Source organism: Serinus canaria, chromosome 3 (assembly GCF_022539315.1).
Source record: "Serinus canaria isolate serCan28SL12 chromosome 3, serCan2020, whole genome shotgun sequence".
Classification (NCBI taxonomy): domain Eukaryota; kingdom Metazoa; phylum Chordata; class Aves; order Passeriformes; family Fringillidae; genus Serinus; species Serinus canaria.
In genome coordinates, this window is record NC_066316.1 from 75755557 (window position 1) to 75771101 (window position 15545).

Consider the following 15545-nt stretch of genomic DNA (forward strand, 5'->3'; position numbering starts at 1 on the left):
AACAATTACACTGCAGTAGGCTGTTTAATGAAGTGTTTTCAGTGCAGTTTGTACATTAATAGCAACAGTGTTAAGCTGCTTTGTGCTCTGTGTATCAAACAGCCTGGGGTAATGTGAGCTGACTAAAAGTCAAATAAAATCTTGAAGCGCCTTTGACAGACAATATACTTGTGCCAGGCTAAATCTTGTCATGCATTATTATTGAGCATGGAAATGACAAAAAGGAATGTCAAGAGTTTCTATGTAGCATATATCACAGTTAGTTCTGTGATAACAAGGGGCCTTCTGCATTCTTCCTCAGAGCTGTCCCATGCTCTAAATAGGGATTTGAATCTGAGAAGGAGTTTGAAGTAGCATATTTTGTAGATGTGAGGAAAGAAAGTTTTGATTTCTGTTCTGATTCAGATACTCCTGGGCTGTAACTAAGGGTGCTGCAGCAACACATAATTTAGAGGTAGCCACTGGATCCCACAGGATCAATAGGCTTTAAAAGCAGAGGGAATATTCAAGCAAATCAGGAAAATGTCTGTTTGAATCTGCTGACTAAAACTTACCTAAAACTCTGAGATTTGTACTTGTTTTAGCAAGAGGCCAACAAAAGAGTATCGAGTTCTTGAATGAAGAAATAAATGAAATTATTTCATCTGCGAAGCAATAATCTAAATTTCATTAAGATCCAGTGTTACTAAATATCAAATAAGAAGGAAAAATCATCGAGTAAGAAAGCTGAGTCAAATCTGGCTTTCAATCTGGACTTAGAGATAGGCTGCAGCACCACTAACATAAGTAGGGGAAAAAAAATTGTGGATAATGTGAACTTTTTGCAACATTCCAATAAACCTTCATAGTTCTCCCAGCTACCCAACTGAGAATAATAGCTAATGAGGTATGGTGAATCATCCTTAAAGGTGATTTAAAGTTACTGTCAGCTCCACTTCTCTGCCACTCTGAATTGAGGTCATACTTTCTCTTCAAGCAGCTCTGCTGCATGCGGTGGGAAAATAAACAAAGGTTTTCACTGGTTGACAGAGTAAGCACCGAAGGACTGCAACTACCTCTGCAAAGTGGCTGGGACATTGCCTTCACATTGAGCCTGTGTCAGTATGGGTTCCTAGATGCAGTCTGCACCCTGGGTGTTTCACAGTGGTGTTGCACAGAGGCCTTGCCAAAGCAGAGAGCAGCTCTTGCCATCTGCTTCTCCTCACCTTTAAGGGGAGGCTTAGCTCCAATAATAATGTCTTTTAGTCCCAACCTGTTCTGTCCCTGCACCAGTGTTTCTGTACGTGTGCTTTGCCAGGAATGTGTGTGGGCTGTTATAATTTTGTCCCCCTGCCACAGCAAGACTGTAACTGTTGATGTTAAGATGAGGGTAACAAGCACTGTTCCTGTGGTAAAATATAATGTCATCTTACAGCAGTAAATCTTGCATACTACAGGACCCACTCTGCTGTGGAGAGAGGAGTAAGTTGCATCATGGTTGTGGCAGGGTGAGAGTGTAGGAAAAGTTGCTGAGCTCTAAATCACTTACACAGCTTACTTTATGAACACCCTGCAGCAGCTTGCTCAGTTTCTTATGACACCTAATCATTTTTAGTCTTCTACAAGAAAATTTAGTGAGAATTTTGCTGAAATGTAGGGAAATCACTGCTGAAGCACATTTGCTTAACATCTAGAGAAAGCCTGCAAATTTGGAACAACAGTTTGTCTCTCTTTTCCAACTTAGCAACACAATGCACAGATTACAGCAATTCTCCCTTCTAAACAACTTCTTCCTCCACTTCCAAAAATATCTTTTTCCACACACCATCAAAGTGTTTCTTAATAGCAGAGAGAGGGCCCTGGGGGGGTGGTTGCCATGAGATAATTGGATAACAGACTCCTGAGATTTTGAGGTGTCGGAGGCACGGCTTAGCTGTGCTTTGCCTCACAACACCCCAGGGATGTGATAGAGGCAATTGAAGTTTCTGTTTCCACTTATGCCTCATTGCCTCAAGCATGCCAGACCACTCTCATGCAAACCTTGATGGTACTTCTGTGTCTAATATAGTCTATGCTCATGGGTTCTGCAACAAAACACTTTCAACAGCAGTAGCTATAGCATGACACAACAATATTAGACCTAGCCAAAGGAGAAAAAATAAAGGGTGGAAAGCATCTCCAAAACCCACAGACTTTCATTAGCAGATGGGGATCTTTGGAATATAAAGCATTTTATGGGAACATAGTTTCCCTGAAGGAAATTACTGAACTCTTTATTTGCTCTTCTAATCATGCCTGTTGGAGGTCCTCTACTGTACATATAAATATTTAAATTTCCATGGGGCAACATGGAAATGGCTACATGGTCATGAATTTGGGACACACTGGGTTAAAATCCCTGCTTCCTTTCACTCCAGGTGTCTCTTTTTTTGTGACTTGGAGACTGTGAAAGATGTCACCATACCTGAAACCACTGTTAAATCAGAATGAAAATTCAGGCCTGAACATAGTTTTGGACTCATGAAGTAAAGGGAAAATCATCATTGTTTTGGATATTTGCCAGCTCTATAAACACCTCTTATCAAGAAAAATCCAGAGCTTCAGCACAAATCACAGGATTTTCTTGTGACAATGTTTCCTCATAAAAAATCATGCTGCTATAAAAGATTAAAAGTGCAATGAAGACAGCACCTAAATCACATTGTTATCAATAATGAAGTGTACAATAGAAGAATATAAAATTTTGCATGAGGGAACAAACTCCCCCCCTAAAATCTGGATCCACAGAGCCTTAAAATGTATTAAAAAAATATTGAAGAAGAAGAAATAGGAAATCCAGATTTTTTTGTTGGTTGGTTGGTTGGTTGTTTGGTCGGTTGGTTGTTTTCCTGGAAGACACTGAGTCAAGTCAAAATATAAGAAGGAAAACAACCCCCTGTTTCTATCACTCCAGGTTTTCCAACCTGCAGGGCATGAGCAGTCAAATATTTACTTCCAGTAAGGTGGTTGAAATAGCTTTTTCAGAAAAAGGAAAAGATTATAGAAGAATCTGCAAAGACATTGTAAAAATATTCAGTTGGTATTTCCCCAGAAATTTCATGTAATAATTTGTAATGGGAAAGTCCCTTGCTGATGGTATGTTTCACTGAATTTTCTTTTCTTGTTTTTCCTTTTCATTTACAGATGAACTGCTTGATGGGTTTTTTTGTTTTCTTCACTGAAATCATGATTATAGGCTAAGTACTAACTTTCAGAGTGCCAGTGACAATGTCTTTAAATTACTATAAAAGCAAACACAAGGCTCTTTAAAAAGCTTGAAATCTGAAACCACTCTAACTAATTGATTTTTCATACTCAAGTACTGGTATTACTGAAGGCAGATGGTCCCCAGTATGGCACAGTTTCTCCTATTACCTGCACTTTCATAGCATTTCACAACATAAAAAGAGTTTTTCTTCTTTGTCAGTTGTGCTGATTTCTTAGCATGCACTCGTAGGAGAAGAGGTGATTTCATGAATTGATGTGGTTAGAAAGCAGAGTTTGTTTCTTAAACATTGACTGCCTTGCTATCACCAGTTAATTAGAATATAAAGGCAGACCTATCAGAAAGCATTCCTGGTACTCTTCAAAAAACAACTTTAAGTAAAAGGGTGAGTAGTTATCATGTTGCATAATGTCAGGATCATGCAACTTTTTCCCCTTAAGTGCTAAGTTTTTGCTGATTTGTATTGTGTTTGTTTTTCCTCTTCAGACAGAAATAAAGCTCAGCATAGCTTTGTACCCAATTAAAATCATTAACTCACTCCAGTAATGAGAGAAGTGTGAATTATAACACATACACCTATTCATATCATTTTGAAATATTTATTTGTGGAAACATTTACACATTGGAGATGTTTGGGTGTGTAGAATGTAATCACATTTATCTGCCTAATTCCTACCTGCTTGCATTTCCTACACACCTATGGCACACATTCTGCCACTCAACACCTCTCTAGCTAGCGATGGGGCTTCACTTCCATATCACTTAAAGACCCTACATGGGTAAACTGTGCATTTATCCACCTGACATTTCTATCTGTTTGGGTAATTACCACATAAAAAGAAATTGTATTATGAGGTTTGGATGTTGCTTATTAGCTGCTACCACACTTCATTGTTTGTTAATCTGCTGTAAATTAATAATCCAAAATTGGATATTTTTTTCAAAGAGGGTGTGTTTTGAAGACTACGTCATATATAAGCAAGAAATCAGGTTAACACTAATTCTACACATACGAGTATCATACAATGTAATTAACACATTTAGCCCGTCTAAGATGTTATCTTGATGTTTTAAAAATAGTATCTTCACTTGAATTCTTTGTGTTGCATTATCCTCTGGTAAATAAATATTCAACATGAGGTGCTTGACCTGTATTGTCAAACACGCCTAGAAATGAGGCTACCATGACATGACTCAATTCTTGATCAATTGCAATAGTCTTCCTTTTCTACAGATGTGAAATAAAAAATCTCTAAATAATTTTTTACATGCCTGCTTGAATTACACTCAACATTTAAATTCCAAACAGAATGATTAAAGAGAAATATTAACAGCCTCAGAAGAAGGCTTTTTCTATAGGCTAGAATGACGTAATTGGAAGTACCAGAACTAGAATGTTGACACATCACGTAATTTCTGCTCTGTAAGTAAAAGGGAATTAAAATACTCTCAGACCCCAAGAAAAGTCAAACCTAAATATCTGGAAGGGGTAAGTCCTCCTCCATGTCTAACTTCGGAGCAGACAGTTATAACCAGAGCATTCTGAAAAAGTCATGCAAACTCTCACAAGCTGTGTCTTGAATTTTCATCCTTTGTTAAGTTCTGACTCAGAAATGCATCTGTATACTATAGCATGCTCAAGCAGATATTGGAATTATACTGTTTTAGTTATTTTTTTTAAAACTTAGACTAGGTTCATTACACTAAGATGCTTTAATACTTGGCAGAATCTAAAACCTCCCTCATTAGCCAACATCAAGTTTGGCTGCACTGGAGTTACATAAATGGTGATTTAAATTTATGAAAGGGTCAGATAGATGTGGTACTGAGGATACTTCCATTCTTCCTGAAAAATCAACACACAACCAGTCTTGTGTGCCGTTCACCTTTTTTATTTTTCACATATTAATTTTGTAAGCGTCACAATTAATTAATAGACTTTTACAAGGGATAACACAAGTTCTTTAATGAATTTATGGATTTCCTCAGTTGGATCTGGAATCTCTAAGATTATTACTCTTATATTATTTCAATGTCCATGTTGACAATGTAGAAAAAAAGTTTGCTTTTATGTTCATTCTCTGCTGTTGTCCCTTTAAAAATGCAAGACTTCACTGCAATATTTTTGGCTTTTCTCCATACTTCTAATTGGAATAGATGACAATTCTTCACACTCACCAGTTGTATGGTAATGTCCTGGTTTAGGAACCAAACCCACCACAGGTAACTCTTCCAATAATTCTGTCTCATTTAATATTACCAGTTATGAAAATATTCTAGCATTTTCTATTTAGTTTCTGCCATTGTCTGGATTTTTACATCACTTTGTGCTCAGTAAATGGAAAAAATTGTCCTGATAGTGTCATTCATGTCAAAGCTTACAATATTTCTTGCCTTGAAAGTAAGCTTTTAGATGATTTTATTAACTTTCAGTTTTCTATTTTTTTAGGATTTCTGTAGTTTGATCAGCTAATTCTATTACATTAGCTTTCTTTTTCTTCATATCTTATGCCATTAATATTATTTGGATTGCTTTCAATCTCTGTTCTCCAGTATGTTTCAATTTATGATATTATTTTCTTCATATCTTAATATTCACATTTTCAATTATTTTATTCACACAGTTATTTATTTTTAAATTTCCTGGGTTTAGTTTCCTGAATAGGCTTTTTTTTTTTTTTTTTTAATGTCTTGTCTGATGTTCAGAAATGACCAGTTCTAATAGTACAGTGCTGGTTTTACTATAGCTGTTTTTGGCCCCACTAAGCCTGAGGAATACTAATTGGATTTACCTTAGACTTGGGGGAGGGAAGAATTATGTTCAGCCATCAGCACAATGAACAGAACACAAAGCAGAAGCTGCAAAATCTGGTGTAAAATGAAGTTGAAGGATCAAACTTTTTGTTCTTCAAAAGATAACTTAATGGTTAATGCTCATTCCTCAAGTTCATCTTCAGAAACTAAAAGTGTCCTATAAATTCTCCTTGGGAGAAAATTGTATCCCAGACACATATCTAGATCTAAGCACATAATTTTGGAGCTAGTCACAGAAGCCATGAAAATAGGAAAACTTCTAAGCAATCTTCCCTCGCATGCACATTTCAGGCAATTGATAATGAATACCCTGGTTTGCTTTTCCTTTGGTGCTACACATCAGTAAGCAAAGGAGGAAGGAGACCCGCTGAGGATAGTTTTCAAGCTCTGGCTTCTTGAAATTCTTTGGTAAGATCCTTGTCAGTGTGATGAGATAATCTTTTTCTCACTTGCTCAACTTCTATGTGTTTGAAAGAAATATTTTATCTTTTTTTTCTTGCATGCTGGCAAGTTTTCTATTGTTGCTCTCTTCTCTTGAGAAGGATTTAGGTTTCTTCTGATGTTGTCCTTGCATGGCACACACATTTTGTCTTTTTTAAAGCTGAGTTTTCTCTGCTGTTTAGGGACTGAGAAGCTATCATACTAAAAAATCCTGTCAAAAAATCATTCATGATCATTGCACATAATGTTATTATTGTTGTTTATTTAGGCAATGATATGAATAAACTGTTAAAGAAAAGGATTTCTGAAGCTGACTGTTGACATAATGCAAATTTTTAGTGCACAACATCTTTTATGTTCCTATTGGTGTCTTGAAGTGTCTTCTTGAAAGTCAGTGATGAAACTGAGAAAGGAACAAAGAATTTCTTATCCTTAATCTGAGATTTGAGCTTCTTGCACTAATGTGCTTGATTTCACAAGCAGACCTTGGCAGCCATAGTTAACAGCATTATTTCACACACAGAACAGTTATCCTCTCTTTCTGGCTGCCTTAGGTAAAGATTTTCAGAAGCATGTTGCTTTGCCTGTATCTACATAAATAAACCAAAGCTAAACACACCTATATAAACCAACACTAAACAGACTTTCAATCAATTTTAGGGCAGGCCTGCCTTGTTTTTCTCCCTGTGTCCTAGAACAATAGGTGGTGATTTAGGGGGTGTCAAGCTAAGTAGCATTCTCAAACAGTTTTCAAGCTCTGTTTAGGCACAGTCCAGACAGCTCACAGAATCCCTACATTTGTGTATTTGACAACATGCAGGATAAAACACCAAGAAAGTTTTACAGAGGTAGCCAGACTTTGCTATTTGGTTCAAGGTTATGAAATTTATCTCATTCAATATATCAGTATAAATTTTGTTCTTCTGCACCAATCATTTTATATGTGTTTCAAGGTAAAGAACTATATTATTATGCACAGGCAAGAGTCACCATGCAATCAAAATATAATAAAACATTTTGAAACACATTAAGAACTTAAGGTTTGAGTTTATCAAAAATAAAATTAAACAAAATAATGAAAAAACAGACAATGTAGGAGATTTCTTTTTTCATAAGTGTCAAATAATGTAACAAGAGGAAACAGACACAACAGCTTGGAAGTTTCCACATAAACATTAGGGAATTTCTTGGCTCTATGGGGGAGAATATTCAGTACTGCAAAACATTGTCCACATAGGTTGGAGAATCTCTAATTTTGGAGTTTTACTCAGGTAAACACAGCTGACCTGATCTACTGTTAATGTCTCCCCCTTTTTCTTACCAGGTAACCATCCATCTAGTTCATTGCAAATCAAGAAAATCTTACCCCAAAATACGAAGAACAACAATGGAAAAAATTTGGGAATGATTTCATTTGTTGAATGCTTGCACTTCTATTTATGTGTATCCTGTTTAAAATTATCTTTCATGGTGGAAACATGCAGTGATATAATTTCAATTCCTTGTAGCCATGAAAGCCACTATGAGAATTATTCTGCTAATAATGAAATCCTGGAAGGGTGATCAACTGCTTCTGTTTCAGCCATCCACTTGTGATTACCTCTTCCAATTTTTTCCATTCTATTAAATTTTTCTCTTAACTAGACTCTTTTAATAGGGCCTTAAAAGCTCACATTAAAGAATGAACTTGTAAATGTCAGGAAATGTATAAACTTTAAGGGTTTGGGTTTGTTTTTTTTTCTATTTTAAAATGTTGCCAAAAAACTATATAGGTATAGACATACTCAAGAATAGTCTCCTGAAGGTAGCAATAAGTGTTTTTCATCCAGTACAGGAAATACCTTCTGTCTGTGATTTTCACATTGCTGTGAGCAAAAGGAGTAATCCAGTTTCTTTTGCACTGAAATCAACAAAACAGTGCTTAGCCTTGCACAACTAACATACTTGTACAATCATCTGAATAACAGCATGATGCATTGCTGTTTCCTGTGAATGCAGAATGTAGGCATCTTCATTTGGTTGAAAAAGTCTCGCTAGCAACTCACAGTTAAGGATCTTAGATGTCTACTTGCCACATCCTGCTTATGTGTGGACATGGCACTTGAGGTTATGGTTTAAGGGTTAGGATGATGCTGCTAGGTTGACAGTTGGACTTCATGATTCCAAAGGTCATTCCCAACCCAAACAATTCTGTGATTCTATGATAACTCTCATTGCCACAAAGTTTCAATAGCCTGGAATTTACTGGTATCCATTTTGTGCTCTTCAGCCAACTGTACAGAATACTGATGCTGCTTTTTGTACACAAGACAGAAGCTTCAAGAAATACAACTCTAGAAAGAAGCAAGCCTTTGAGTACTCTCAAACTTGTACCTGTACAGGTCAAAAACCAGTGAGGTCAAGTATTAGCTTTTCCACAGTTACTACAGGCGAAGCTGTACTAACATCAGTGAGAAATTTCATATACTAAAAGCCATAAAATCCATATAGCACATTTCTAGAAGCAGCTGAATGACAGATTCTAAACAAGAACTTTGTGGAAATTCACTTAAAATTTAGATGATATTATTGTGTAGAAATACACAATATTATTATATATATACACAAATTATGCCGGTTATTTGCTAACTACCTTTCGAAATACCAGCACCCTCTAAGTATGTCAAATGGTATTTTTTTCACCTAAAAAATATAGATTATGCAGATATGCAGCCCACTGTTTTTTATCTGTTTTCCTTATTAATTTCTGTTCAAGTGACTGAAGGACTGATGTCGCAACAAGCCTTCGCAGGATACAGAAATGCAGCTTAACAAACCTGGAGCTGCAGAGTCTCAGAACCTAGGGGTGCATTCAGCTCATCTACAAAGAAGGTACAATGTCCAGTAAAGACACTTAACACCAGCCAAAACTAGTGTCATCTTTTTATTCACTACAAAGATAGTTTATGTAGATGAAAGCTAAGAATTCTAGGAAAGTTATCAAAAAGTATTGGAGAAGATGGAAGAATTGTGGTGAGAAGGGGTTGCAGGAAATACAAGTTCTCACTGAAGTTTAATTCAGGGAAGAAGTCAATCAAGTACCAATCTCCGTGGAAATTAGGTTTTCTGATGTGTTGAAGTCTAAGATGACCACGTGGGTAATCTTCTGCAGGTGATAGCCCTACGACTACCTTAAATTTAAATCCTGTCCACTTTCCATATGGTGGGAAGACTTGCAATTACTTTCCCACAGAAGGACTCAATCTTGAGGATGTCAGCTATGCTCATTTAATAAAGTATGCTTCTGTTAGAATTTGAATACAGTTTCTTTTAATGATGTCAAAAGAGACAACTGGCATATCACTATTAAAAAACTCCATGCTTAAAGCACATCAAATGTATTAAAGACTCAAAGCTTATTCTTTCCTCTGCAAACATATTTTTTTTTTAGTGGAGTATTTCTTGATCTGAAAAAGGAAGAGGGTGCAACATTCAACTCACTTTTTTGAAGTATCTCAGGTTTGGTTTAAAAAACTGGTGACATCGTATAGGAAGAAGTGTATATTATATTTTCTTCTATCAAAATGTTTTTGTAACTTAGTCACTTTTGGTTTAATGCACATATATAAATAATTAAAAAAACCCCCCAAACTTGAAGTGGTGATTTTCTATGAGATAGGATGAGGAAAATATTATCCATCTACTGAGTTTTCAAAGATTAAAATGCATTATTAAAATATTTGGTATGATCAGTGCTCACTTTTTTAAAAATGCAAATATTAGCATGTCAGTCATATAAAGCACCGAACACTGAAAAGGCCATCTCTAGAAACTATTATGAGACTAGTTTGACATTCCTTTTACTCTTCCTGACATCCTATACATAGTTGTATTATGTTAGCCATGGCATAACCAGTCTACAGAGGCTTAAATGTGTATTCCCCTGTATGGTAAAACATATATGTATGGTAAAACACCTTGAAAAACAAAGGTGTAGAAGTACAGTTTGTCTGAGAATAGTTGGATATTTTGATGGCATTGACATTACATGTCTTGAAAAAGCCTTAATTAAAATTGTTTTCTGCAGTTTGGTTTGTCAAAGAGAAATGAGATTTTTCTGTCATATAAATGGGGAAATGTTATGTTATGAATTATTAGCTATTAATTTAACATCTTTTGACTATAGTGAAATTATGAAAATACCTGCTACATTTTTGTAGACACAAATATGCCATTTATCATGAAATTTTTTAAATTTACCATTAAAGGAGGGAGATTTAAAAATTGTAACACTCATAATAAATTTTGTAGACTGCAAGAGTCATTTATCTATGCAATACCTTCATTCTGTCTCTATTCAATTATGTAGGTCATTCCACTAACCCTAGATGTACTCTGCATTGTACAGTGTATCATTAAAGAATACCTTTTAAATGTCTAATCTGTGTTCATTTACTATGCAACTGACTCACTAAAGTTAATTAATTAACTGCATTGAATCTGCAACATTGAGAATGTGGTCTCATAAGGTCAAAATCAGGTTGTAATTTTAAAAAATATTCTAATAGTCCATTAGATGTGTTCATATAAAATAAAAGTTTTCTGAGTTCTGCAGTATTTCCTCCTTCTGCCTGAGTATATTGGTAGTAGTTACTGGCATAGCTACAACTTGATTTGATTTTGATTCAAAAAAAAAATTAATGTTCATCTGTCATCACACTCTCCTGCTGAGCTGTTTTCTTTCATACTTTTGATGATATGTCTTCCATCACTTTTTAAATTGTTTTGCTTGGTGCAATTGTAAGATCGTTAATAATTAAAAAAGAGAGATTAATAAATAAATAGCATAGGATACAATTTAGCTGAGTTGGAGATTCCATCAGCATTGAGTCAACATTTACAGTTATCAAAAAATATTCATGGCTGTTTGAAATAAACCAGCAATTGAATCTGTTTCTCAAGGATATATTGGTGGGAAAAGAAATATAAAAGTGTTTCCTGAGAACATGCAGTTTTGGCTGAAAAATAAAAATCCTTCATTATCCTGTGTTCTAAAACAAAAGGGTAGTGTGTATTCGTATCACAAGATTACAGACATACACGTAGATCTTCAGCCTTTTGAGCTGTGATCCAGTAATGACAAACTGATACTTATTTTATTCATAAGCATACTATTTTTTCAGCTACATTGTTGGTTAAAAATGTTTCTGTTAACCAAATACGTTGCATGCATTGCACGGGCTTATTCTAGCAAGTAAAATAGACCGGCCATGTCTCATCTTAACCCTTAAAGAAAGATTTTTCTTTTGCTGAACAGGTAATACATTTATAACACATTTATTTATAGTAACACATACAAACATATATTTGTATGTGTTCAACAGGTGACAAGCCAACTTTAATTTCCACAAAGGATAGTTATGAACCCCATGAATGATATATAAAGAACCTTTAATTTGTATCTATTTAGACTACCACAAAACATATCGTAAAAAGTGATATTGAGGGATCCAGGATTAAAAGCATGTAAATGCTTTTTTGTTTTGTCCGGGTGGATAGATAACCATTTCCTTAAATTTTATTTATTAAATTGTCTGTGAGATGAGTGAATTGCAATTTATTCACCCCATGGACATTCAGTCTTCTGGGACAAAGAATGTGTCCTTCATTATTTTTCAAATCCTAGGTAGCATGGTCATTTTTGGTGTAGGTCCCAAATACCACCAGCAATCACGATCATTTACATACAAGGCAAGGAGGACACATAACACTGTGGATGCCATGGGACAGGGAGAGAGAAACGGTGAGCGTTTCTCACAGCGGCCTGGGAGAAGTTTTAGGGAGCTGGAAAGATGTGATAACCTATTGACTATAAACAATTTGCAGGTGCTGTTTTTCTACCTTGTTTTTCTGTTCCTCTCAAGGACAGTGCATGAGAAAGATGTTTCTGTTAGTTAGCCAATAGAATAGAATTTATTGTACCGCTCTATAAAAACCGTGCGGTTCTTTTGAGTAAAGTCTCTTCTTCGCCTTTGCTACGATCCTGCCTCTCACCTGTTCCTGCCCCGACCCCGGCACACCAGTGACATTTCACCAACTTGCCATACCAGAAAAAGAAACATTGTAACTCTGAAAAACTATCAAATAAATATGAATCATATTCTTCTGCCCTACAAAAGTATTAATTGCCAATTTGAAGTGAGTTTAGATTTCAGGTTTTAAGGCCAGGAGACTTAAAAACCTGATGCTTTTATCAAAACTGACTTCCTACAAAGTCCTGGATATAAAGTTCCACCAAGCAATGCTAGTACCAGGTTCAGTAAATTGTCACTGAAATAGAACAACAATGTCTTCAGACATTGTTGATAAGAGTACATGTCAGCTGCTTTCCAAATTGCTACAACATTGAAGGGCATATGGTGATTTTTTTTCACATTTCCATTCATTTCCATTTTTTATTTTTCTTACTTCTTTTTTTTCACATATTGAATTCTCTTAATATATTTTCCAGATAAAAAAATTCCCTGTCTCCTTACTATGAAGCCTCAGCCTATGAGGTCTATCCAGCCTCACCTTGAATACTGTGTGCAGTCTTGGGCAACACAGTGTAAGAAAAATATTAAATTATTTGAGAGTATCCAAAGTAGGGTGGCAAAGATGGTGGAGGGACTTGAGGGGAATCTGTATGAGGAGCTGCTGAGGGCACTTGGTCTGTTCAGCCTGGAGAAGAAGAAAATGAGGGGAGACCTCATTGTGGTCTGCAGTTTCCTCGTGGTGGGAAGAGGAGGGGCAGGCACTGATCTCTTCTCTGTAGTGACCAGTGACAGGACTCAAGGGAATGTCCTGAAGTTGTGTCAGGGGAGGTTTAGGCTGGGTATTAGGAAAAGGGTCTTCACCCAAAGGTTGGTTGGACACTGGAAAAGGCTGCCCAGAGAAGTGGTCACTGCACCAAACCTGACAGAGTTCAAATGTTTGGACAATGTTCCCAGGTACACAGTGTGACTCTTGGTCAGGGAGGAGGACTCAGTGATTTTTGTGGCTACCTTCCACCTCAGCAGATTCTGTGATTCTGTGAAATGTATTGTGTAAAGATCACTCTTCTGGGTCAATCATCTCATACTCTTATCTGATGTAAGTAGCTGGAGCTTCTCTATGTTTCTCACAACGAAGTGTGTCTTCCAAGGACAATCATCAGTCTCAGAGCATTCATATAACATCTCTAGAGAAAAAGAACAGTTTTCCTGTGGTGGTAAAACTTTTGCTAAATTATGACACTGCCTTCTGCATAGAGGTGATCAAAAGCATTCTGAATTTATTGAGAAAAAAAAGTAATTTGGTTGTCTGATAACAATTTACCTGTTAGAGCATGCAAAAAATTTTAAGCAAAAATATGATCATCCTTATTAGGCATTAGTTTGACAGTACAGAATGGTACACCCTATTTTTAGCTGTGTGTTAGGAGAAAAGCTATCAGCTAGCCACAGTGTCATTTCTGCCTGAGGAAAAATGAAACCACAGCTCCCACTTATCAGAAGTTAGAAGGTACACAGCCTGAGCGTGTAAGAGATGTTCTATGTTTTCTCTGTTCACACTATTCTACAGTTTATGAATATTTAAACTTTCATTGCTGTAGTGTGGAAATACAGATAAACTCCTTTTCAGTTCCGTGTCCTTGGAGGTTTCAATCATTGGTACTCTGTTTCTGAAATAATTTAATTCCAATAACAAAGATTCAAAGAGCCTTGTTTTAAAAAAAATTGCAGTTAAAAAGCTTGTTTGAGATGTGGGAGTCCTACTTTCTTATCTGCTTTCAGGCTGATTTAGAGTTAGCTTTTTTGTGTAATGCAGTCTAGGAATAGCATTTACTATTTTCATGGCCACCTTACATTGAGGGATTTACCTTGAGCTTTTCATCTTACAGAACCCCTAACACCATTTTAATCTTAATGTCTTCTCAAACTATACTATCATTCACTCTGTAAAAATGACCTTACAGCATTCATTGCTTCTAGATATTTCACTTCTTTAAGGGGTATGTAGGCTGATCATAATTAGCAAGTATTTATGCTACTTTGCCAGTCTTAAAGATGCTTGGAATTTACTTTTTTTGATAAGGAAAAAAAAAGATATACTTTTTTGCTGGTAGTAATTCATCACAGAAATTTAGTTTGGGTCTTCTTTAAAATAATATTTTTTGAAAACTCAAAGTGTTTTATGTATTAAATGCACTATTTTAATAATTAATGTTAGGAGTGACCAAATCCGGAATAGAGGTGAGCCTGTCACAGTTCCACTTTTACAAGTGTACCCAATATTTAGGTTAAATATGCATTTCCAATAGGCATATGCAATCCATAGGCACAAGTGAGCTGTAAAGCTGTCTTTTCCTGATGAGTGTCATGCCCAGCCCCTGGGGCTGACACCCTCCTGGGATGCTCTGGGAAGAGCCAAGTCAAAGGCACATTTCTTCTAAGTGTTGGGGTTGCACTCAGCGCAGCTGTGCCTCTGCGCATCCACCTGTGCATGGATTTTATCTTAAAATCACAAGCTGTCCTGCTAGATTGGGACTGTTTGGTGAATCCCACTGTGGGTGGGATTCACCATGAATTTCAGTTTGCACAAAGATCAATAACATCTGCAGTACTTGATGATCAAAGCAAGTGACATACAACTTATTTGATTGGGGTATAACTGAATAGCAGGGATGTGGCATGAGGAGTATGTCAAAGTGGATAGCTGATGAGAAGGGTCCAGAAGTAAAACAGGTAGGCAGTTAAAGGGGATACATTCCCTAACCCAGATACATTATTTCAGTGAATAAAAATGTTTATTTTACAATCTTAGGCTTTAGTTAGTATTCTAAAAATACTGATATCGTGTGCTTTCAAAGGTATCATGTCCTTTGAAAGCACAAGTATAACTAATGCCTAAGTTTTCTCAACATTTCCAGCATACTTACTCACTTGACTTTTTTTACTCTTATTAAAAAGGAGTCAGGTCCTATTGGCTGAACCTATTGCCTATTCAAGAAAGAAGATGCAAGCAGTTTTCACTGTTTATCATGTTA